This window comes from Culex quinquefasciatus, chromosome 1 (assembly GCF_015732765.1).
Source record: "Culex quinquefasciatus strain JHB chromosome 1, VPISU_Cqui_1.0_pri_paternal, whole genome shotgun sequence".
Classification (NCBI taxonomy): Eukaryota; Metazoa; Arthropoda; class Insecta; order Diptera; family Culicidae; genus Culex; species Culex quinquefasciatus.
In genome coordinates this window covers 55,198,195-55,205,781 of record NC_051861.1, presented here as the reverse complement: position 1 = coordinate 55,205,781, position 7,587 = coordinate 55,198,195, and the positions used below count along the sequence as shown (strand labels likewise).

The following is a 7,587-nucleotide window of genomic DNA, read 5'->3' as shown; positions in this document are numbered from 1 at the left end:
GGCACTCGTTCTGCCTCGTTGTACTACTCCATCATGTCCGACCGCTTCCGGTCCGTCACGCTGTCCGAGTCGACCTCGTGAGGCCGGATTCGAACCCTCCACAGATGAAGCGACCTTCTGGCTGGTTGAACTGGAGGCACTCGAGGTGGAAGGCTGTTTTTTTTGTTTTCATTTGCTGCCTCACACGTGCTCACGCTCAACTTAAAAACAAAAAAGCACGCATCACACACACTGAGAAAAGACGGGCGAGCTGTCACGACAGCAGCGCCATCAGCGCCGGGTGAGTGAATGCCGAAACAAAATTGAATTTGAAATAACCGTTTTTGGAGGACGATGGTTCGGCACTCGAGTGTCCCGTCTGTTTGTCTGTGGAGTCATTGTACATAATCAGAAAAATAAGCTTTGTCGTTGTGAACAATAATATCGCACACACTCTTACATTTAATTTCTCGATACGGTAAACCACTCAATTTTTGTACGGCGCATCAGTTTTTTTGCGCAACAGACAAGATGCTCACTCAAGTGCTTGTCGTGACTCAGGCCAGGTCTTCATTTCTTTTTCAAACACTCGGAAGCGAACCTTCGGTTTGTTTCTGGTCCCACCACCCACCGCATAAAACACAACCGCTCGCTACAGCATATAACGCCAGAACTGAAGAATCCCCTGAACCCGAAGGCCAGTCCCGACACAATCGGTCCACAAGCGCACAAACACACACGTAACTCTCTCAACTTCCCTCAACCATGCCGCGCGTGTTCATCCCGAAGTTCATCAGCTACACTCTCACGCCACGTCCACAGAGATCGTAGTCTTCGTTCGTTTTCGCTCTCTCTCTCTTTCTCTCACAACGTGCGTCGACGCGCTCATACTTATACACTTGCACACGCGCAGCAAGCTCATTTCATTGCACACTAGGTGCTCTCGCTTTGTGTGCATCTTCGTTGTCTAACGGAGAATCTAGAAACATTCGAATATCTGCACTAATATTTCGAATGGTCACAAGCAATTTCTCTACATCATTTTGGTGCTCATTTGCGAATTATTCAAATTCTACCAACATTGCCGCCCTATCTGCGACAGTGCTCACGAAACTCAGGCCAGGTCTTCATTTCTTTTTCAAACACTCGGAAGCGAACCTTCGGTTTGTTTCTGGTCCCACCACCCACCGCATAAAACACAACCGCTCGCTACAGCATATAACGCCAGAACTGAAGAATCCCCTGAACCCGAAGGCCAGTCCCGACACAATCGGTCCACAAGCGCACAAACACACACGTAACTCTCTCAACTTCCCTCAACCATGCCGCGCGTGTTCATCCCGAAGTTCATCAGCTACACTCTCACGCCACGTCCGCAGAGATCGTAGTCTTCGTTCGTTTTCGCTCTCTCTCTCTTTCTCTCACAACGTGCGTCGACGCGCTCATACTTATACACTTGCACACGCGCAGCAAGCTCATTTCATTGCACACTAGGTGCTCTCGCTTTGTGTGCATCTTCGTTGTCTAACGGAGAATCTAGAAACATTCGAATATCTGCACTAATATTTCGAATGGTCACAAGCAATTTCTCTACATCATTTTGGTGCTCATTTGCGAATTATTCAAATTCTACCAACATTGCCGCCCTATCTGCGACAGTGCTCACGAAAGGGGTCACGAAACAGCTTTACGAACAGCAGAACAAAGGAGAGGGATCGATTTCTTGGGGCTTTTCTTCACCCTCTCTGACTTGCTTACGCTGCCGCTGCTGCCCATTTGATTTTTTTCTTGAGCGGTTCCTTCCGAAGTGCGTATACCGCTGAAGTGCATATATCGCTTAATGTAAGGTAAGCACTTCGGAAGAAACCGGTCAAGAAAAATTTCAAATGGGCAGCAGCGGAAAGCAAGCCAGAGAGGGTGAAGAAAAGCCCCAAGAAAACGCTCCCTCTCCTTTGTTCTGCTGTTCGTAAAGCTGTTTCTTGACCCCTTTCCTTCCGATCTCCATACTAGCCTTGAAACTGAATTCTTTTAATTTGATAATCAAATCAAAATCAAATTATTCGCTCTACAGCATTGCCTTGGCGTTCTCGATTGCGAGATTCCTACTCGAAACTAGGTGTCCGAAGGCTTGATTGTTGAGGCAATTGCAAACCTCTTTTTACACCTTAGTTTCCATCCACCCCGGGATTCGAACTGACGACCTTTGGATTGTTAGTCCAACTGCCTAACAGCGACTCAACCGAGGCAGGACCCAGGGAGACGACTCCTACACCTGGACTGAGCTAACGACCTAACCTTTTTAGGTTAGTCCGGGGCCAACATTTACTTCCCGTCCGACGGAAGGCGTGATCAGACAAATCTCGTCTCAAAATTTGCCACCGGGACCTTCTGGGATCGAACCCAGGCCGACTGGGTGAGAGGCAATCACGCTTACCCCTACACCACGGTCCCGATAATGTTATCGGTAAAATTGTCCAAAAAATACCTCTAAAAATGGCTTTGACCACATTTACTGGTCGAAAATTGTGTATCGAAATATAAAATGTTCGTCTCCGACCCCACGGCTACAAATCTGAAATATAAAAATTGTGGGTTTTACGAGTGATTTTCCAATGATGGTGTCGTGATCGGGGACTTTCTTTTATAATAAAAACACAGATATTTTGCAATTAACAAACAACACGTCTTATTCCACACAAATTAACCACAAAACTTATTTGAGAGTCGTGTGGTGTTCGTGGGGGAGATCGGTTGAATCCGCGAGAAAGTGCTAGAAGATTCTGAAATTCATTGAAAATATGTGTCGCGTCGTGGCCTTGGGAGTTTGGCCCTCAGTCGTGTGGTGTTCGTGGAGGAGATCGGTTGGAAAATCGACGCGCGAGAAAATAATGAAGTTTCTTGAATTTATTGATAGAAGGCTTCGCGTCGTCGTGTATATATTGTCTTTCTGTTGTTGAGCCGGTTGTTCGCGGTCCGGACTGGGTAAATTCGTGGTTAAGTTTGTTGCAAAGAAGTCATGCGCGAAGAATTTCATTAAATCGATTGAAACAGTTTGGTGTATCAGCACTTTTTGATGTTTACATGATAACGAATAATACGTTGCTAAAAATTTCATTTTGTTTTGAAAGTCCTTCCCTTAGCATCGCGGCTCGGATGGCACGCCGACGGTAAAAAGCTTGGTAAAAAGTAAAAATTACGGGATTGAGTATATAATTAAGTCCTTCTCATAGCGTCGAAGCTCGGAAGGCAACGATTATGTTTCACTTTCTGGTCATATCATCTAACAATAATGAATCCGGATCTATTATAAATTGTACGTTACCGAATAATGCGTTAGTTCAAATTTCATTTCGTTTTGGGGGGCTTGTATTGACTTAAAGCAGAGATCTTCAGGGGTTATACAGTGAGGATGATTAGCTCCCACTATTCATCTGTTGGTTCATTGTGTAACTTCAGCTGATCCGTCAATAACGGAGTAGCAGCTCATTGGCAGTCAACCATGCATGCTCAATCAACCACAAAACTGATTTGACAATCTTCATTCTCTCTTTCGCCGGCCGCGCGCATCTTGTTGTTCTCTCTCGCAGCTCGCTAGCGCGCTCTCGCACTCTATCCGCAATCTGTCTGCTAACAAGGCAATATTCATGAAGGTGCGCACTTTTTGTTGCACTCTAAACTCTTATTTATAAATTATTGTAGCTGACGGTGTCAGATTTAGTTGAAGTTGAAATAACCGAAATGTTTTCAGTTATTAGAAAAAGCTTACTCGCGCTTCCTGTGACGCAACAATCAGGAAAATCAAGAAATTCCCAAGCGGTGTCGGGTAATTTAGAAGAAAGATTTATTTTATTACATTTCCTGTAAGAAACACGAAATCCAAGAAAACCATTATCGACAGGAAAGGCAGCTAGGTTTCTAGGAACATCAGAAAACCCTTTTCAGAAGTACAAATCAGAAGGTTAAAATTCAAACGAAGACATAACCATATATCCTGCAAGTTATCAGACCCTAGAATCAGAAACACGAAAAGACGGTATTGTCCGCACAGAGCTTGAGAACAAGCATCCGAAGCATGTTCGCGCACCTGAATACAAAGTAGCACGTATAGAGTGAAAGGGACGATCGAGCAAACGGATTAATCGATCAAAGCAGAGAGAAAGTAGAAATTGAGCGAACGACGCCACTAGAATAGAGAGGACAAAACATAGAACGAACTATGATCGCCGCGTAAGCGAGATAGACAAGCTATGCGCGTATGGAAGAAAAGGACAAAAGTCCAGGAGAGAGGTTTAGAACAAGAGAGAAATCTCTTGATTGAGAGCATTGAAAAATTGTACTAAATTTAAGGAACTATATAATGTAACCGAAACTTTTTAATAAACAGTCACTTTTTAATCACCAGTTTGTGAGTTTACACCCTCGAACTTACGCCGGGTTAATTTACTAATAATCCGAAAATAATGTTATTGAAGTAATGCACTGCACATTACATTTTATGGTGGCTCCAGAGAGGAAAAGTACAAAACTGGTGATGGTTCAAAAGTAAGAACCAAGTGTTTGTGGAATTTTGCCGAGTTTTCACAAGATAGTGACTCATGTGTAAAAAGTGAGAAGTAGTTCACTTTCCTTCGGCCGCGACCAACGTCTAGGTTGACTCGTGTTCATCAAAATCCGATCAAGTGCCACGTGCCGATCGGTCGCCATCAACATACGGTTGGAAAAGTGCGTTCGTCAAAATCCGGACAAATCTGTTCGGTCACACCCGAATTGCGGATAAGTGTGCCTGGTCCGGACATCGAATAAGTCCGGTTAGATATCAATAATCAGCAACTGTCGTGTTCACTGGAAGAGCACGTTACAACGAAGAAATCCGGTCAATTAGAGATTGCCCGGTCGCATTCGACATCAGGTCGAGCCTACATGCGCCAAGGAGTTTCATCAGTGAATCATCAATCGAAGCAGATCAATCTGAAGGAAAATCTATCGTCGTGTGGACAACGAGACATCGAAGCATCACATCGAGCATAGCAGAACCAGCAACGCAACGAGCATCGCAACGAGCAGCGCAGCATCACGATCACAACGAGCTACAGCAGAAAAGTAGTAAGTCTACAACGTTAGCCCGTAAGAAGTGATCAGTTAGGAAAAAATCGCAAATTTACCAAAAAGAGTGTAAAGAAGCAATATGGCTTCAAAATTGTTCAAGTTTAGTGGCAATACGAATGGTCACTGTCAGCTTTGTAATGATGCTGATGAAAAGGATAAGATGATAGGTTGTGACGATTGCCAACATTGGTTTCACAAAAGTTGTGCAAATGTTCCAAAAGATCCACCCAAGAAACAAGAATGGTTTTGTCCAAGATGCGTGACCATCGCGGAAAAACTCAGAGGAAGTGTAAATCCAATTATCGAAATGATGGAAGCACAAAAGGAAGCATTCCGTTACATGTCCAATAAGAGTACTAACAATCAGGTAGCAACCTTAAAAGAAATGATGGATGCATTTAAAGCATCATTGAATGTTAAAAATGAGCAACTCGAAAATCAATCTGCAATGGTAGTTGATAATCCAAGTGGGGAGGCTGCAATCCTCCAACTTAACAAAATTGTGACCAGACAAGCCCTCATGGACTTGCCTGATTTCGACGGGTCTTATAAGGTATGGCCCAGGTTTCAGAGTATCTTTGAAACAACTACAAAAGAAGGAGGCTTCAGTGATGTGGAAAATCTGAACCGCCTAGAAAAACATTTGAAGGGACAAGCCCTATTTCACGTAGAGTCTCTGTTGACAGATCATACAAATGTTCCACTAATTATGAAATCCTTGAAGGAACAGTTCGGTAACGTCCGATTCCTTTATGAAGGATATTTAAAAGATGCAATCAGTCTTAAAAACCCAAGTGTGGAGAACCCACAATCAATGATTGATTTTGTAACTTCGATCGAGAACTTAGTTACAAATATCAAACTGCTGAAACAACCTGATTACCTGAAGGATCAAAGGTTGATACAAGATCTGGTAGCAAAACTACCATTCAATTTGCGTAAGCAATGGCTGAAATCATTGCTTGAAAAAGAGAAAGCAGTGAATTTGCTTGAAGAAAATAAATTGCCTGATTTAGAATCGTTTTCTATATGGCTAAAGGACCATAAATCATTGGCAACCATGATGATGTCGTATAAGACGGGAGAATACTCCCAACCAGGGAACCGCGAAAGGTTCAATAGAAGAGAAAAATTGAATGCTCATTTGGATATAAAATCAGACAAAAGATACAAGTGTTTCTCACGAGGGGGACGTCACTCCGCGATAACACACTAAAACGCACAAAAACGAGCTCGAAAAGCATCAACGCTACTCATCGTGCCGAGTTTTCACATAACGCCACCTAAAAGCAAGTTATCGCAAGTTAACGCGCGTTAAAGCGAGTTAAAGCGGTCAGCGTCTGCTCGACTTTTGAACAAAGCGAAATCGATCTTGCATCCCTGCTGTCATAGCTCGAGCAGTTTTTCGATCAAGTTTGGCAACTCGGTTTTTGTTTTCATAAGTTTTCAAGCAGTTTCCGCAGAAAGAAAACAAAAACAAAGCAGGTCGCGATTTTTTTGGTCAAATGTCGGAAACTTTACGTGGGATGAACGGCACCGGCGTTTTGCTACAACGAGGCAAGCAGCACCTGGACCCGAAAGTGTTCGGCAAGCTGCAACTGGGGGGAGAAAAAGTTCAAGTGTAAGTTTTCTTTTCAGCGGGTGAGTTTGAGTTTTAATTAGTTGATGTTTTTTTCAGATCTTAGCAACGCCCTGGGTGTCATTCCGGTGTCGGCGCTCAATCGATGGAAGGCACCACATCTGGGCATTTTGGTGCGACTCCCCGGGAAGTGTATTTTCTAACCAAGTCCAACAATGAGCTGCGAGAGGAGAACCGAGAGTTTAAGGCGGCAGCTGTAGGGAGGAGTGTCCAACGAAACCGATGGCACAGTGGACGGTGCCGTTCGGTGTTTTTTCCGGGCGTTTAAGCAAACTAGCTCCCAACAAATGACGCCGACGAGCGGCTTAGGGTGTGCCTTGTCTGGACCACAACATCGGCGAGTTCTGCTGTAACATGTATGGGAAACCGGTGCCGTTAGGGTGGAAAGATTAAGGCCTGTGCCGATGGAGTGGACAGGTCCATTCATAAGAGGAAAATGCGCCACAGTTTGACACATTTGGCGAGAAGAAGAGTAATAAAGTTCTAGGTGGAGTTTCGGAGGACTTTTTATTCCAAAGTTTATTAGCTTTGCAAGCCTAAATGCTGCGGTCAAAAGCCACCGCTTCTGTCTGCCGCTTGGGGGGGAAAGGGAACGACTACTAAAATAGTTTGAATACTTTATTGAATGTAAAGCCATTTCGAAATAATAAAAAATGCCGCGCCTTGTTACAATTTTCTTCTCTGTAAAGACAATCCCAGCGTACGTAATACCACTTCCGGCAGGTCGATGCAGACGCTTCCTCTACCGTGGATCTTCTGGTGTATCTGTTTGGTTGTGTTGGTGCTTTGACAGGACATCCGACCCGTGTTCGGATATTGCTACTACTAATCCTGCTCAGACGGATTTTTTGGCACCGTGTGAA

General features: G+C 44.1%; 1 long non-coding RNA gene across 1 annotated transcript; it reads left to right on the top strand.

Moving 5' to 3' along the window:
• Window positions 1-6,298: 6,298 nt before the first annotated feature.
• LOC119765121 lies at window positions 6,299-7,224 on the top strand. Its single transcript, XR_005276508.1, has 2 exons — window positions 6,299-6,706; window positions 6,764-7,224. It is a non-coding gene; the product is annotated as an uncharacterized LOC119765121 (long non-coding RNA).
• The last annotated feature ends 363 nt before the right edge of the window (window positions 7,225-7,587 follow it).